The sequence below is a fragment of the Eumetopias jubatus genome, unplaced genomic scaffold, assembly GCF_037043125.1.
Source record: "Eumetopias jubatus isolate StellerSeaLion01/CBP00866 unplaced genomic scaffold, mEumJub1_p1.0 scaffold_2, whole genome shotgun sequence".
Classification (NCBI taxonomy): domain Eukaryota; kingdom Metazoa; phylum Chordata; class Mammalia; order Carnivora; family Otariidae; genus Eumetopias; species Eumetopias jubatus.
Genome location: NW_028274808.1, coordinates 119952037 through 119971027, shown reverse-complemented (window position 1 = coordinate 119971027; position 18991 = coordinate 119952037). Strand labels below are relative to the sequence as shown.

General features: G+C 37.4%; 1 protein-coding gene across 3 annotated transcripts in view; it reads right to left on the bottom strand.

The window, feature by feature from the left end:
* Positions 1-18991, bottom strand: part of PPP3CA (protein phosphatase 3 catalytic subunit alpha) — a 311266-nt gene that overhangs the window by 79937 nt on the left and 212338 nt on the right. The window lies entirely within an intron of this gene.

Below are 18991 nucleotides of genomic sequence, written 5' to 3'. Positions count from 1 at the left end.
CACATTAACTGTAAAAATAAAGATAATAATAATAACGACTAGTATTGCTATACATTCAACAATGCTACACCATACCCTGTGCTAAGAAATTTATGCACATTTCCTGATTTAATACTAACAAGGTCATGGCATGAATTTTCCCTTTGCAGATAAGAGATAAGGCAAAGAGAGGTTCAGAAATTTGGAATTATCTCTATATAACTGAGTTCTGAATAAAGAAATACTACCTTTTATCACCTCTTGAAGAAAAAGAAAGTTAATATGTATCATAAAAACTATATTTCATTGAATCTAAAATGCCATCAATTATAAAACACATCATTAGTTTATGCACCACTAAGAAAAACCTTCCAATTTAAATTTAAATTATAAAAGAATATTTTTTATAAGATGTGCTCTAATATCAGATATTAAAATGACAAAAAAAATTGTGAAATAAAAGAAAAACCTGTAATAGTACCAAAATTCACTGGGAAATAGTATTTCTTAACTTTCTCACCTTCTCTTTTAAAACCAAAATTCTCGAAAGACCTATGTAGCCTCTCTTTTTAGAAACCACTTATTCAGTACATATCATTTCATTTACTACTTCCAAAGCCCTATATATATATATATATATATTATCTCCATTATACAGATGAGGATTAGTGTAGCCAAGACAGGTTATGTGGCTAAGGAAGATGACTCTTCTATATGGATGATCCGGGGTTTAAATTCAGGTTTGCCTAATTCAAAGCTTTTGCTACCAACCACCATGTTATAATATCTTTGATATTTTATATGTTTTACCTATGTATATGTATTTAATATTTTAAAATAATTTTATGCTTAAATGATGAACATGATGTGGCTGTTTCTTGAACACTAAGAGGCTCATGGAATGAATATATCAACAAATAGGAAATCTCAGGAGGCCAAAGCAAGCTATCTTAATCCATTCTATGCTGCAATCAATTTAAGATAAAACCATTTTAGTCTACCTCCACCTCACTCCCCCTCTCCCTTTCTCGTTCGCTAGATGTGGGTCTTCGATGTCTTAAATAATCCAAGTTTCTTTCTTCCTTGGATTTCCACAGGCTGACACCTTTTCATCCACCAGTCACAGGTGCAAAGGGTTCTTTCTTGAGCACTCTATATAAAGGAGTTGCCTTTCTCCAAAATCATTCTTCATCCCATTGATTTGTTTTACTTTCTTCACAATACTTAACACTATCGGAAATTTTCTAGCTTACTAATTTGCATGCCGTTTCTTCCCTGATCTTTCCCATTGAACTATAACCTCTGTGAAGTTGTATAACTTGTCAGTCTTGGTCACTATACCCCCAGTGCAAAGAACAGCACCTCCCACCCACTAGGCACATGAGAAACATGTGCTACCTGAGGATTTTTCCACTGGGCTTGCGCTGTGCTTAATTTGGAAATCCATTAACTGAGAAGTCAAGGATTTTAAGATGCCCTTGGGATTGACAGAGTTGGATGACAAGTCTGTAGAGTTTGCTCTGGTGCAAGCCAAAAGCCTTCAACTGGTCTAAGGTGTGTGTTTTAAGCCTTTGAGTCACAGCTTTCAAAACAGCGCGCAGCAAGACTGGGATAGAATGCAGGACCTCCAAGCTGGTTCCCATGCCTGGTTCTACATCAGAAACACATGGGGAGGTTTGGAAACTAGGTCCCTGGGCCTTGAATTGGAATCTCCAGAGATGCAGATCTATAACCAGCTCTTAGATAAGTCTTATCTAGTCGGTAAGACTAAATAGACCTACACTTTTGAGCCTTTGTGGGCACACCTCAGCCCTCATTCTGCATGCTTGTGTGGTTCGCCTCACAGGGATTATATGTGGGGGAGATACATGTTTGAAAGGCAACTTCTTTCAATGTTAATTCCAGGTTGGTGTGAAAGCAGGAGTTCCTATTTGTGAAAGGATAATATTGAAGGGATTGTTTGATCAAATCTAGGAGAAAGAGATGAATCAAAGAAAAGTGGTAAGATAAGAACAAAATTTCTTTGGGCTTTTGAATGTAGCTATTGCTTATGCCTGTGCATTTCAGTTTTAGGATAAAAGATTTATCCCAAATATCCAGGAACATTCCCTACTTTGATATCAAACTTCAGGATAAAAGTGATTGCCACACCCAAGAGGATATTGGGTGGGGGCTGTGGCACCACACAGAGGGAAGGTTACTTCTATGTGATGGTAAGTGAAAGGTATAGCCAGGTAGCTTTCCCTCTCCATGATGCTGTGGCTCCCACCTTCCATCCTCTTGGGTATACCTGAGCAATATAAAAATGTCAGCTAATGAGGCAAGCTGTCTTGCTCACAGTCTCCAGTTCCTCCACCAGGCTAGGTCCTTTCATCTTCAACATCATTTGGTTTTAACAACACTTCCAAAGCAACCAGGCTTTGACAAGTTCTGTTATACCTTCAAGGCAAGCTCTCTCTTCATCGATATAGCCTTGTTTCCCACATTTCCCTAGCCTTCCATTATTTGCTTCTCACTCCCAATGGAACACTGCTGGTAGACAGAGTACTCAACTAAGGGCCAACACTGAAAGGCCTGTTATATTGAAAAGGCTCCAAAACTAAAGATACACAATACGGGTAATAAAAGCACTCCTACTCTCTATGAAAATATCCATTCACCTGGCTAAACATTCTTCCAAAATATATATTGTGTCTTCAATAGATTATTAGGAGAATTGTACATATTTCCATCAGAAATGTAGAGAGTTAGGGCATTAATAAAATGAACACATCAAAGATAATGAAATAAAAAAAAAAAGGATTTTTTTTTTTTCTGGACCATTGATACCCTTATCCATGAGTAACCTGATGTGCCACAACCGGATGGTTATTTTCCCTATGAACTGTGGTCCTACTTTTGTTTTATATTGGAGAAGAACTCCATGAGTTTTTATACTGCTCGGGTATACTAAGCAGTTCAATCTATTTGATGAGAAGGTGTCATTATCTTCTTGGTTCTTTCTCTAAGTGGGGTGACTAAGTGATTTTGAATGTGGCTATTCTAATATTCTCAGTACAACCAAATGGTGCAAGAGTGACCAACATCCTGTGATGCTTCCATATTTATTGCTTTTTTCTCTTCTACTATCAGGAAATACATAAATTATGCCGAAATAACCAAGTGCTAAGTAAAACCTAAGCAAACAATTACTTTTAAGTAACTGCCTTTTAATATTGCTTCCCTGCCCACGATGACTCTCAGTCCACTGCAAATAAAACTTTACTGGACATGATTCTCACATATGAGTGGTACCAACTTCTGATCTAAATCTTCTGAAGGAGAGTACAGAATTTTGAAGTGGGAAACTGAAAAAAAAAAATACAGAAAGGATACGTCTTTATTTCTTAAGGAAGGAAATAGCTTTTATTTCTAATATTTCTGGATAGCTAGTTACTAAGCTTTGAAATCACAGGCTTGGACGGAGGTTCAAGTACATATAAATATAAATATAAATGTGTGTCTGTCTATGCATGTGTATGTGTGTGTGTGTAAAACCACCCACCACAAAGGAGGAATTATTTGGAGATTAGTGGTCAGCGTAGCAGTTAGGGAGTCATTAAACAAGTTCAAGACTTTACTCACTGTATATTACAGCAAAGTAGTGCTAAAGAGAAAGCAATAAACAGCTGGGGCAGTAACAAGGGACTCTTTGTAGTTGGCTGAGTAAGTTCTTATAATCTACAAACAGGACAATGAATCAGTCACAGGGCAAGTCTAAGAGTCCCTAAAACCAGCACACTGCTAAGTAGAGAAGATAATGGCCAGCATATGGAGGACAAATAGGCTCTTGAGAAAATAATAGGCAGAGGAAGAAGGACAAGCTGGAAAGATAATCATGACCACGACCAAGCCCTTGTCTTGCATCTCCTGACTAGAGATAAGCTGGTAACTCTATTTAGAAGGGATAGCTGTTTGGTACAAGAACCACGCACATATTATACATACAATTAGGTAAGCATGTCATAGTTAATTTAGTGAATCAGCAAATAAGTATGTCCATATTATAATTTAACTTTTTTTCAAAGAATTCCATTGTTTCTAAGTTCACATTGGCAATTAAATTACAACAATTAAAAAATGTAAACAGTACACAGTACTGAATACAGGAGGATGAGGGCCCAGTATAATTGCTACACAGTTGATAGTTTGAAAAGGATTCTGATAAAACTGTCATCCTGAAAACGAGTCTTATTAACAAATATAAAATATATACTTTCATGTAAAACTACTTACAATAGTTTTGAATTACTGCTCACACTCCCACATTTTCTTGCTTATATAAAAAAAAATCCATCATAGAACATCACTGGATCAACTTCTTACTGACACTAAGCAAAACTTCTATGTCATAGCATTCCAGGTTAAAGAAAGCTTACACAAATTAGAATGCTTGGAGACAGAGAAGTGAGTTGTTAAAGACAGACAAACAGCCAAACAAAAAAAACTGTCAAATGATAAATTGCAGGGGGAAAATAGATTTTTAATAGACCAGCTTTCAATATTGCATCGATACCATGATTTCGAAAAGCCTAGTGCTTTGGATTCTTGACTCGCTATTTTTCTATAAAGACCTTTTAGTTCCTCCAAAACACTGGCTTTTATCATCTTGGAAGACTTGCATGAAGTAGAATAACTTCTTATACAATTTTTCCAGTTCATACTAAACTGACAGTTTGTAACTTTTCTTTTAGAAAAGACGTTACTGAATCGCCCAGCAATTTTCACCATTAGGGTGCCACTGTCCTTTCAGCTTCACTGACTTCAACCCAATATTTTTTCCATAGTAGCCACATTCTCCCAAGACAGTAACATTTCTAATGTTAAGGAACTAACGTGTCAAATTCTCAGCATGAGGGGATTAACCTATTAAACTTATTGGTTTGATTTTTTAATCTTCTGTCAGCTACAACTTATTCTTTCCCAAAATTTACAATTTTGCAGAGAAAGGTCTTACATGTAGAGATTTTGCTACAGGTTAAAGACAAGTACATATCTGCTTCCCTCTGTTGTTAATCCAGGCTTAGGTAAACCTTCGTGGTTAAGTTCCAGTACAAACCAGCCGGTGTGAATATGTGTAGTTAATTAGCAGAATGTGTAAACTTCTGAAATCTGGCAGTTAGTGAGATAAAAGTGAGTTTTATTATGGCATTCCCTAATTTGAAAAATCTTCATCAACTGTAAAATAAACTAACCAAGGAAAAATAAAGGAGTTTAATCCACTAAAGATGTATACTTCAAAATAATTAATATTTTCCCCATAGCAAATATTATGTCAAATGTTTAACATGCCATAGGCACTTTATAAACCACAAAATATGAACTCTTATTCATTCAAAACCAGGGCACTCTGGTTTTGATAGTATAAAACAATAATGAAAAGTCTCCAAATCAAAACTTGCTAAATACTGAAATTTCAATAATTTTATTTTATTTATTTTTTTAAAGATTTTATTTATTTATTTGAGAGAGAACAAGCAGAGGGAAGAGGCAGAGCAAGAGGGAGAAGCAGGCTCCCTACTAAGCAGGGAGCTCGACATGGGGCTTGATCCCAGGACCCTGAGATCATGACCTGAGCCGAAGGCAGACACTTAACCAACTGAGCCACCCAGGTGCCCCATGAAATTTCAATAATTTTGAAGGAAAAAAAAATAAAGCTATGAAATTCAATACAAAACAATAACAGCACCAGTGCAGATTAATAGCAATAATTTCAAACACTTTATATTTATGATGCTATTTTATGAAGATGAATAAACTACCTGTTTGCCAATGATAATGAGAACTATAACAGAACAACTGAAAAAAAGGGAACTATATTATAGATTCTAATAGTAACAATACAGTACTAAATCCCCTAAATCACCAAATCTCAGTTTATAATTATAATCTGAGAAAGAAACTAGAATAGTCTACATTTTTAAACTATGTTATAGAAGGACCAAACATATACAACATCATAGTATGTACACAGTGTATTCAAATCGATAGAAAAATAAATTATTGAAATTTATGTTTATTTTTTTGTCCTAAAAATAAGTTGTTCTCACCATCAAAATTATTGTTTGATTTTTTTTCCTTCCTGGGTTGAATGCTTTACAAGGTTTTGTTTACTGGAATAATTTAATTTATTAAACAAGAATGTATTTGTTTCAACTGTTACCACTATTTTTCCATTTCAGCATCAATCCAGATTATAACAAAATGCATAATTATTAAAATTCGTAATAATGTTATAGAATTATATAAGTCATGGTCATGGCTGTGATACTAATGACTAATAACAATAATAAGTATGTATAATACTTACAGGATTATTTAATTAAATTTGGTCATCACTCTGTTCATGTGTCCAAGTTTGGTCAGACCTGGAAACTACCAGCTGATTATGTGATATGTGGATTTATTTACACTATGTAGTTCGCTAAGCCCTTGATTGTCATCACCAATCAAGAGTATTGGATGAACACTATTAGTTGACGTAACTTCAGTCAAATATAAATAAATTTGACGATTTACATACTTAGATATACCATTAGTAAATGAATGACTGTTCTCTTCAATTTTTGAAATACTGAGCCCAGGTTTCAGAACCCAGTGAACTCCCTCCAGAACCCTGAAACATGGGCTTTCAGCACTATAACCAGATCTGGGAGTTACAGATCTATGCCTTAGTGGTGTTCCTATCTGTATATTTCTGGAGCTTTTTTTTTTTTTTAACTATTTGGTAGTTGTGGTCACAGTATTCTTTCAGTTCTGGCTTTCCGCTTTTTTCCTGGTTGTGCTACTTCATCTTTGAGAAGAGGCAGTAGAGTGCGATGGTTAAGTAGACAGACTACAAAGCTAGACTGCCTAGTTTCATAATTGCTTTTTGTTAGTGTTTTGGTTTGTATGTGTATTCCTCCTGATGGACCCGAGTCAATGAACTATGGCTTCTTAGTTAATTATTGTCTTCTTCCTTCTCCCAGAATCAGCTTCACTATCTATTGAATATATGGATTCTTCCAATTTGCTTTTCCCAACTTCCTCCTTTCCGTACACATTTACACTCTATCATTTTTTACTACTTTTCCTTACGCTTTCACCATCTTGCTTTGTAAAAACATGCCACCTGTCTGACTAGGACAAGATACTTAATCTTTCTAGGAGGTCTCAGATGCCTCATCTGTAGAGGGCTTCAGATGAGACCGTATTTGATATGTTTTCTTTAATTAAATAAAGTAATATAAGGGAGAAAAAAAGGCTTAGCAGGCTGTGGGCTGCGGACTGTATGGACACAACATGAAATAGTCATGGTAGCTATTCCAGGTGGCGTCTGCCTAAGAAATACTGTGAATGTTTTGCCAGATTTCGATAGACGAAATATACGAAAAGGTGTTCTAGTTTTTCCGCTTTTTGTCCAAATCTATGCTCTCATATATCGGAAGCTGTTGAGGCTGGAATCAAATAGACCTGGTATTGTGTTCCACAATTGCCATTTTCTAAGAGTGGAAATATCTGCCAATGGCTTTAGTGATATTACCGATCTTCTGGGGAGTAGCAGCACCGTGGTGAGTTTCCAGTTCGTCTCGTTTTCTTTTGTAGCAAAGCTCATTTACAAGACCACTCTGTTTTATGGTTGTGTAATGGTAGTAATGTTTTAAAAGCTGAAAGTCACATAGTCAATAGAAGGAATATAAGGTACTGCACCAAATGGATTAAAAAACAAAATAAAACAAAACAGCTCTTCTTTAAATTCTGGAAAACTCAGTTAAGAAAAATCTTCTAAGTGGGGAATAAGTGAGTCATTTCTTATTACTGTTATGATACTCCTCAAATTTGGACAATTTAAAAAACTATTTTGTTTCTAATATTTTAAAAACTCAAGGAAAGCAAGCTACTGATATTTAATTCTAAAGTTCACATATTCATCATTAAATCGGCAAACACAGGGAGCGGGCTTATCAGTAAAGGAGTTTTTATCTAGCACTGACTTCCAAGTAGGCAGCTCTATTTATGCCTACTAGTAAGTGAACAAAGCTAGTAAGTGCTACTCCTAAAAGATAATACTTAAATGACTTAATAGAAAGGAGGATTAAATTTCTTCAGTAAAAATATAAGCTAATGTCATATGAGGCATATTTGGAAATGGAATTTTTAATTTTTAATTGACCAATTATTAAAAATAGATGAACAACCCAGACATGTTAGAACACATTCATTTGAAAATTAGTTAAGAAAAAGTATTCTCTGGAAAATAATTCTGACAAAGACAATGAGCCTATTTCTTAATTCTACCTAGTTTTCCTTAATCTATCAATCCCTCATCTATCTTTCATTCAGATATTCCAGAATTATTTATTCAGTTAAATATCTCAAACAACAGGGGAGCCCTGCGTGGCTCAGTTGGTTAAGTGTCTGCCTTCGGCTCAGGCTCAGGGCATGATCCCAGGGTCCTGGGATCAAGCACCAAGTCAGGCTCCCTGCTCAGCGGGGAGGCTGCTTCTCCCTCTCCTCTACCTGCCGCCCCCCCAACCCCGCCATGCTCTCTCTCTCACTCTCTCTCTCAAATAAAAAATTTTAAAAATCTTTAAAAAATATCTGAACAACAAGCCAATGAAATGTGTAATATTTACTAAACTCTATTAAAAGGATGAATAAGTACCACCAAAGATTGATGATTTCTTCTTTGCGCTAGAATATACTGGGACAATAAAGAAATGAAAGGCTTGGAATCTGGTCTCAAGAACTTTAGAGTGTACTTGAGAAAGCACACACATACAAAATGGTTTTGAAAAGTGTAGGCTTCCTGGCATCCAGTTATTTCCCTCTCCATTTTGAAACTTCTGAGCACTCTCTTATGGTCAAGAAATACGGGTTTAAGAGTTAGTTCTCCCATAAACATTTATATAAGTGAATCATTTCATTGCCTCTCTGCCATCTGTCAAACTTCCTAACAGAGGCAGAAGGATATATAGTCTCTAAAAATAAATGTCTAGTTAAAAATGCTTTACATTTTTTTATGTTTTTATTTTAAAATTTCAAATTACCATTAAGAAAGCATGAGATTGTGTTGTTTATCCAAAGGAGGTATCAATTTAAAAATTTTAAAACTTGTACTAATTAATTTCATATTTCTATGTCAGAATTAATATCCATTCAATTGAAGATTCCACTTGTGGAGGTGATTATATTCCACAGTGATACAATCATCAATTTTGCTTTTCTCTATGAATACAAATTGGGGTCACAGTCCTAAATTGACTTAAGTCAAGCATCTGTGTCTCTGTATATTTTGTACTTTTATATATGTGCTTGTCACCAATTTTAGCATGAATCATGTCTTATGTTTCTTCACCATTTGACAAGTATCTACTAAATTATGCAAAAATCATGTTTGCCTAACATGCTGTATAAAGCATATAAACTAAAGGATCATGGCGATCTAACGCAGGTGTTTGGAAAACACAAAACCACTTCCAATAACTCATCATAACTTGTGATTCATTAGTAATCATTTTCAAATTTAGTTTATTTTTCACTGATTAAAAATGATGAATGCTTCTTATATATTTGAAATGCTAAAAAGATCAATCAGGTTTGTCAACCAACTCTTTTCCTTTCCCTTGACAAAATATAAAAATTTGAAAAATGAAAAATTTTCATAATGTGTTTGGCGAGTTATTACACTGATTTTTATTGGGGAAAAGTTTATTTTATAAAATCACATAATTTTAAGTTACATTTCCTTATAAGCCTGCTTTATTAAATTTCCAGAACTCTTTCCACCATCTATATTCACTACTTAAGGTATTTTAAACAAGACTTTTAAGTGTTCTTAATACATATGAGACTGATTTTAAAATATTATGTCTCTTTGTTATTAGTCATGTCACAAATTGAACTATATTTTTCAAAAGAACACTGGATTTCTCCTGTGATGTTTTGATACTTTACAAGAGAGTTCACAGGTCAGGGTGGACAAATTGTCCAAAATCCCAAAAAAATACATAAACTAGGATATTCTATTCAGTCTTAATTAGCAAGTAGTTATGAATTACCTCCCACATGATAGATGTTATGGAGAATTAAAAAATAGTCACTTTCAATGATGGGAAGAAAAGTTTATATAAATATGAAATAATTCTAGAAAAAGATGTAATTTTATAGTAAAGGAATATAAAAACAATCAATTCCCTTAAGAAACACAGAGCATACTTGGGATATAAGACCTACACATGTGAATAGGGACCAGCTGGGGCATCCAACTGCATAACTGCTACTGATCTGACCTTTCGTCAGTAAGAAAACACTGACTTTTGACCGTGATCTTCGCTCTGTGGCTTCTAGACATGTGAAATGTAGATGGCTAAAACCGTTCCGGAGGGGTCTAGTCAAGAGGCTCCTTAACATTTCAAATTTCTCAGAACTCGAGACAGGATAAAATCAATTGTACTTTCTGTGTTCTACAGATGTTACCTGGGAAATAGGAGGAAGCCGAACACACGGGGCTTGCCATGTGTGCTGTGCCGGCATGGCAAGTATGATCCTTTCCTTCTGTTTCATGAATAAGTAATTTTCCTCTCTGCAGTGCTAAGTCATCCTGACCACTTTTGACCTTTCCCTTCCTAACAGTAAGAGCAAGCAAAGACCAGTGTGACTGAGGTCATATATTGGCTTCAAACATGTTCTGCAGAGCCAAAAGGGTACATGAGGAGTGTTAGGGTTTTTATAACAGTAAGATCTACTTTGGTCATTTTTCATACTTGAAGTTGGTTCCATGGAAGGTTTCTGTGTGTGTATGGGTGGGCGTTGTGTTGGGGGTAAGGGTGGAGTGCTAGGTTCGGCTGCTTAAAATTTGTTTACAATTATTACTGAAATAGACAGAAACCTTAACAGAAAATCAGAAATTTGGAAATGAAGGTTGGTTGACGTTATCAAAGAAGACTTAACCAAAAGGAAGTGACCTATAGTGTTTAAAAAAATTTGTAATGAATTGAGAATAAGAGGAAGGGATCTTTAGGTAAGAAGGGGCAAATGAACCAGAATAAATAGACTGCAAAAAGAAAAAAAAAAAAAAGTATTGATCAGAAGGTATATGTGAAACAGAGGAGATAAGTTAGATTAGAAAGGTGAGATTAGACTACGAAGGGCCTTAGATTCTTGTATGTGATGTTTTAAGGAGTAGGAGAACAATCCCAGTAATATAAGAAGATAAATCTGGAAGCTCTCGGGAAAATCCAATGGTGTGGAAAAATTGAAAGCCAGGTTGTTTTCAATAAGAGGTTCACTACAATAATTAAGTCACAAGACAACGAGGTCTGATATTACAATGGTGGCAATGTGAAAAGACCAAAGGGGCCTACTAGAATATTTTTATACTTCTATATGACCATTAAAAAATATATAATAAATGAAGTCATTCATGTATGCCCTGATTCAGTAAACAGTAAATGCCTACAACATTCCTTTTTTTTTTTAAGATTTTATTTATTTATTTGACAGAGAGAGAGGGAACACAAGCAGGGGGAGTGTGAGAGGGGAAGCAGGCTTCCCGCCGAGCAGGGAGCCCGATGTGGGACTCGATCCCAGGACCCTGGGACCATGACCTGAGCCGAAGGCAGACGCTTAATGCCTGAGCCACCCAGGCGCCCCTGCCTACAACATTACTAAGAATATTGTGTAGACCCTAAGAATGTTCGGGTATTAGACCCTAAGAATGTAACAGAACTTAGACATAACTAATGCTCTCATAAAGGTAGCATGTAAGAAGGACAATGAACTAAATAAGTAATAATACTAGGGTACAAGATCTAAAGGCAGAGATTTTTTTTTTCTTTTGTGTTCACTGTTGTATTCCTAGTGCCTGGCACGTAGGGAATCCTCAATAAATATTCGCTGAACAAATGAATGAATGAATGAACAATGCAATGGGCATGGTAAACTTGGTAAAGTTTCCTGGAGGATGTGGTACTTAGCTGAAATCTGAATAATTAAGAGCAGTTAGTTACAGAATGGTCAGGTCAGGGGCAGGGAATATTGCTCACAGCAGAAGAAAAATGCATGGCATAATTTAGGAAGTGAAAGCAGATCTGTGAATTTGGAGTCTAGGTAGGCCATGAAAAGAGATGAAGCTGTTAGATTACCACGGGCCAGAGAATAAGGATGTTTTCATCCAAGTTAGGAAGTAAGAACTTCATCCAAAGAGGAGCCATGAAAGGAGTTTGGGCAGGAGAAAGACTATCTTAACCCTGGTAAGTCACTCTACTTCTCTAAGCCTCAAGTGCCTACCTAATGTGTAGAATAAGGACAGTAGCAGCTACCATACACAGCAGCTGTGCAGATTAAATCTGATAATGTAGTAACTGGCACAGATCAGTCACTCAACATTAGGTAAGTTCCCTGTCTCTACAATACCACAGCTCCCACCAGCTCCACTTGATTGCAGCTGCCCCCGCTTAATAAGTGATTACAATAATATTTCAAAGTTAAATATCACTAGCATCAGTCTGGACAGAGTTTTGTATATCTTACGCTAATATTTTGCCTTCTTTTATTTAATGCTAGGTAAAGGGTGATAGTCCCAATGCTACACCTGTAGACGCAAAGTGCAAGCAAGGTGACGTTGCTTTCTGATTCACCTCATTTCACAAAATGCGATTGAATCAGAACAAAGTAACTACAGAATATTTAAAATAGAAATTACACATGAATAGATTACACAGAAATTAGAATTTTTGGTTGAGTAGCACATTTTTATCACAACACTTTTAAATCCCATCACTTATAAGGTCCCATAACCGATACTCATTGTTAAAGTAACTTAACATGGGCCGGTTTCTGAATTATTAACTGATGCACACAATGCTTTTCACTGATTGTAAATACAATGTATTTAAAAGGAAGCAAAGAGTTCCAATGTGTCTTAAAGAAGAGAATCAGAATCCGTCAAAGCCTCAAAGATAACAATGAAGTGTAAATGCTTGTTTGCAAGCATTGCAAGAGAAAATGTACAATACCATAGAACCTTAAGCCACATAAAAGATCTGTTGCCAAGATCTTTGAAAATCCTATAACCCGCGAATGTTATTAAGCATATTATTCCCCCATGAAATGCAAATAAGCATGGGCACTGGTTTCAGGCACAAACGGATCTGGGCTTATACAAAACTTCCCTAACTTTCACTCTCACATCAGCTTCTCTGCACACTGGTCTTGTTTTCTCCTACCAGTTAGACTTACTCCAAGTATCCTCCAAATCACATCCTGCCAGCATGCTGAGTTAGGAAGTAGATGCACCAATTCCAGTCCAACTGACCCATGGAGTAACTGTGCTCTGCATTTCCCCTGCTCACTCATGACTCAATCCCTGTGTCCAGGGAACAGTGCATGCCTATGGGCCAGTCCCCGGTCGTGTGCCCACCCCGACTTGCTACTGGGAGAAGGTGAAGTCTGTCATATAAAAGGAATGGGAATGGGGAAAGTATTTCAGGCAAACACAAAAAGGGATTTGTCTTTAAAAAAAAAATGGTTGAAATTCTTGTACTTCTGTTTACCTTAAAGATCATTTCAGTAGCCTTTGCTAGAATTTTAAGTCCTTATTTAAGCAATGTTGGCAAGAACTGGACAACTCACTGAGATAGTTTAATATACACTTTATCTAGTATCTGCAGAGAACACATGATGGAATCATTTATATTACAGACCCAAATCCCTGAAGAAGAGGCCATTCCACTCTTCAGTTTATCTAAAGCCTTTCTTTCTGGTTATAGTCATCACCTCATTCCTTCTCACTGCCAATGGAATTGGACTCTTTTTATGGACTTCCTTTTTTTTTAAGTATTTTTTTATTCATTTGAGAGACAGAGAGAAAGAGAGCACAAGCAGGGGGAGAGGCAGAGGCAGAGGGAGAAGCAGACTCCCTGCTGAGCTGGGAGCCGTATGTGGGACTTGATCTCAGGACCCTGAGATCATGACCTGAGCCGAAGGCAGAAGCTTAACCATCTGAGCCACCCAGGCACCCCTTGACTTCTTTTTTTCACAGAGACACACACACACACACAGGTGAACATACACACAGTACTTAAAAAAAATAAAGAAGTCAAAATGAAATTCAGACACAGAAGGATCTGCTAGCCTAGTGCATGAGCTAAATTAAACACGTCATGAACCACCGTGAAAGGTCAAGTCCTAGAATGTAAAAAATTGTGGATGCCAATACTCTACTCTTTTCCTACTGTATCCTGTGATGTCTAAAATATGGTGAAAACATTTTAAGTACCATGACTCATGTCTCTGAAGATGGCAGCAGTTTTCATACAAAGATCAAGTGTTGGAAAGGCATGGAAAACTGGAAACGAAACAACTATATAAAAACCCACTTAGGGGATGATCTAATCTTCGTTGATTCCAATTCCTGTAAGGATTAGAAAATTCTACGTTAAGCACACTTTCCATATTTCTCTTTCCACAGTTGTCATTAATTTGGTATTTACAAAAGACTTTTTGACTAAAACACAAAAGAGATGAATTTCTTCATATTTGAGCCACACTGCTTCTCATTTGCAGTCAGAATCTTCTATTTGGGAAATCAAGACTGGTTACTCTGGAAATATTGATGGTACAAACACATGGATTATCATGATAAGCCTCTATGTACGATGCACCTTTTCTTCATAGTATCTTTAAAAATTTTACAGACCTAAAAAACTTCTGCTTATCCACCACTAAAGCTCTCAAGAGCAGACAGTGTCTAATGGCTGTACAGAGCAAATTCTTAGTTAAGTGTTCCACTCAGAAAATAAACACATTCTCTTCCCTAGGAGACTTCAAACACCTCTTACATAAGCAGAATCTATCTGTGTTGGAAATTGGCCATGCAATCAAAATCTACAATGCTGCTTCCATGAAGGCTATTAAAACTATATGAATACTTCAGGCTTGTCTAGATGCTATTTATTCCTTATTTGAGAAGAGGCACTTCCAAAAGCGAACAGGATCTGCAGCACCAATTTTGGGTTTATAACTTATATCTTAGTAACCTGTTCAGTATTGTAGGTCCTCTAGGATTTGGGTCCAGATTTGTCCCCACAGGGACCTGAAATCTTGTCCTCCCTTACTTTAGCCCAGGGGCTTGGTTTGGGCTATATCACTTATTCACAGAAACCCCTAATGCCTGTTCATTGGTTAAATCTCAAGCCATCACCTGTTCTTAAATCTCCCCCAGGTCCCTAATGTTGACATCTGCTTGCTTCTGGAGATCCAGTTCCTCCATTTTGAACTTCTCTGTTACTAGATATTACGAGTTAAATTGTGTCCCGCCAAAAGATACGCTGGAGTCCTAACCCCTGGTACTTATGAATGTAACTTTATTTGGAAATAGGGTCTCTCTGCAGATGCCATCAGGTTAACGTGAGATCGTACTCCATTAGGATGGGCCCTGATCCAGCCTAACTGGTGTCCTTATAAGAGAAAAATTTACGCCCAGAGACACAAGGCCATGTAAAGACAGAGGCAGAGACTGGAGTTGTGCTGCTATAAGCAAAAGCAGGCCTGGGGCTACCACAAGCTGGAAGAGACAGGGAAGAATATCCCCTAGAGGTTTCAGAACAAACATGGCCTTGCCAACATCCTGATTTCAGACTTCTAGCCTCCAGAACTGTGAGACAATAAATTTCTGTTGTTTTAAGCAGCTCAGTTAGTGGAACTTTGTTATGGCAGCCCTAGGAAACGAATCTACTAGATTCATTACTCAATTATTTGAATTTGACTGACACACACACACACACACACACACACACACACACACACACACGAACATTTCAAGTTCTTAAAATATGCCAAGCAGGGTTTCTAAGCATTTTAAATACTTAAGTTCAATGAATCCTGAAATAACCATAGGAGGTAGGTACTATTATAATAACATCATTTTCTTGATGGGGATTTGAGAAAGCTTAAGCAATTCACCCAAGCTGGTAAGTGGCAAAGCTGAAATTCAAATCCAGGGCATCTCCGTCTGGGGCCCATGCTATAGTAGGACTATTCATGTCAGCCACCATATCTCTGCCATGTGAACAGGCCTTCCTGCCCCCGTGGCATGTGTCTTCATGGAGAGTGAACCACCCTCCACATGCAGATGTCTGGGCTGCAAACTTTTCCAAGTTGTCCTTTCCCAGTAAGAGTTAGGATATATGCCCTGAGAGATGACATGAAAATCTTTCTTAAAAAATCAGATGTGGGGCGCCTGGGTGGCTCAGTCGGTTGGGCAGCTGCCTTCGGCTCAGGTCATGATCCCGGAGTCATGGGATTGAGTCCCGCATTGGGGGGGTCCTTGCTCAGCGGGGAGCCTGCTTCTCCCTCTGCCTGCCGCTCTCCTTGCTTGTGCTTTCCCTCTCTCTGACAAATAAGTAAATAAAATATTTTTAAAAAATAATAAAAAATTAAAAATTAAAAAGCAAAATGTGAGGAGCCTGGGTCCACGACCATTACCTCGAAAGGGTCCTGGAAGTTTTAGTTGACTGCAGATGCACCGTGTGCCATATCTGCGCTGAAACTCCTAATGCAACAGCTCATTCTGAGCTCCTTCTTGTTAAGCACACAACAACAAACTAGAATGCCCTAAACGAATACGACAAACATTATTTTGGACCTTGAAAACATGGTTTAGAAGAAAAACAGGGGCTACTCGGTCCAGAAAAAAAATAGATGGCAACATAATAACTAACTGTTCTCAAGTATTTGAGAGGCTTTTATGGATGAAACATTAGGCTTATTTTCTGTTTCTTGGGAAGATATAATAAAGGCAAATGAGTGAAAGTTAAAAGGGAGCCTGCTTTACCAGCATTAAAAAAAAAAAAAAAAAAAAGGGCGCCTGGGTGGCTCAGTTGGTTAAGCGACTGCCTTCGGCTCAGGTCATGATCCTGGAGTCCCGGGATCGAGTCCCGCATTGGGCTCCCTGCTCAGCAGGGAGTGTGCTTCTCCCTCTGACCCTCTTCCCTCTCGTGCTCTCTATCTCTCATTCTCTCTCTCTCAAAAAGAATAAATAAAATCTTTAAAAAAAAAAGATTCATCGCTAACAAGAAAACAAGCAGAATGGAAAGGCTAGTATGGCAGTGTAGTGAGCTCACCTACACAAGAAATATTTATATCAAGTGTGAGTCGCTACTATAATTCTTTTACATCCCTGTGTTCTCCCTTCATTTTCTTCTTTTTGATTAAGGATTCTCTTCACTTGGGGAAACTTATTTTGGGCAAACAGTTTGAATCCTGCTTCAAGGGGCAGCTACCACTAACCAGCTATTAGATTCCTAAGATCTTGAACTAGTCACGTCTCTGTTCTCTCAATAAAACTGAAATAATAATATTTCACCTTGTACGGCTAAGGATTAAAAAGCATTGCACTGTGACTGTCACTGCTATATTTCAATGACCTGAAGACCCTACCAGTCATAAGATACACTAGTATTTCATGTATCACAAAATTAAGCAAATGGTGAAATGTTTTCTTACCACTTAAAATGCTTGTTTTATACTTTATAAGAGAAATATTGAATAATATAGTTCTAAACCTTCCTTTCATTGACTTTGACTCATTAGAATCCTTTCTCATGGCAGAACCATTGATGTTTTTCCACAACGTGCCACCATCTATGCTATCCAAAGTGTTCAAGATGCAGTGTGTTTCAAAGGAATGCTCCAGGGGCGCCGGGGTGGCTCAGTTGGTTAAGCACCTGCCTGTGGCTCAGGTCATGATCCCAGGGTCCTGGGATGGAGCCCCACATCCTGCTTCTCCCTCTCCCTCTGCCTACAGCTCCCCCTGCTTCTGTGCTCGCTCGCTCTCTCCCTCTCTGTCCCCGTGTCAAATAAATAAATAAAATCTTTAAAAAAGTAAAGGATGCTGCAGTATTATAACCAGGATTTTGTTGCTGAACTTTCTTGTTTGGGGTACAACAGGCAATCCTCCGCTTTTATGTTGGTAAGAAAAGGTGATGGGCTTCATCAGCTTATGGAAATCGTCATTTCTCAGGTCCTTGTAAAAGCATATGGTTTTTGCTTAGTGTGAAAATAGGTAATTATAGACAGTTGTCCAATTAATGAATATCTTCTTCTCCATATTAAATGTGTGTGTACCTCACCGTCATGTGTCTCTGCCCCTCTACAAACAACATTTCGTTTCAATGCCAAATAATATTTTTGGAGGCACCGTAAACAGCAATTAAACATAACTCACGCAGTTCTGGCACTGCACATAACTCAGAGACAAAATAAATGGCTATGACTGAGCTGGTGCCCCAGCAGACAATGACAGCTCTATCATGCCTATTGCTTGACCAACAGTGATTCTGAGACCCAGGCAAATTTCAGAGAAGGTACAATATGAAAAGAGTACATTTTAGAATTGGTGAAATATGATACTGGTTTCGTCAACTGTTTTTTTTTTAATTTGTTTTGTTTTGTGGGAGGTCATTTATTTATTTATTTATTTATTTATTTTTATTTAATTTTTGCAGACTGACAGCTGTGAGTTATAATGAGCTTACCAAATTAATACATGCCTACTCCCAGCCCATGGAGAGTAGTAAATTGCTCTTGTTCTCATGACACATTTAGATTAGAAGAAGTAGAAAGAGGGAGGAATACTTGCTTAATGGAGTAAAGGCTGCAGAAAAATCCCCCTACACAGGAGGGGATTTTCAGTAGGGGGATTTTCTGCCCTTGTCTAGAACAGAGGACAGCTAAATTACTTTTTGATCCTAAGATGATTTCATCCCAAAGCAAAAAGGCAAGATGGAGGGAGGGATGGGTGTTCTGACTGAAATCATGCCTTGAGATGCAACTATAAGAACATATTCAATGAGGAGTCGCAAAGCTGGTTGTCTCGGGGGCTGAGGAATGGTGTGCAGTTGGCAGGCCTGGTGCCCAGCCAGTGTGAGGAGGCACAGAAACATGTCTGTGCTCTCCCAGGTATGCCTTTGGGAGTCCTGTCATTTCCATA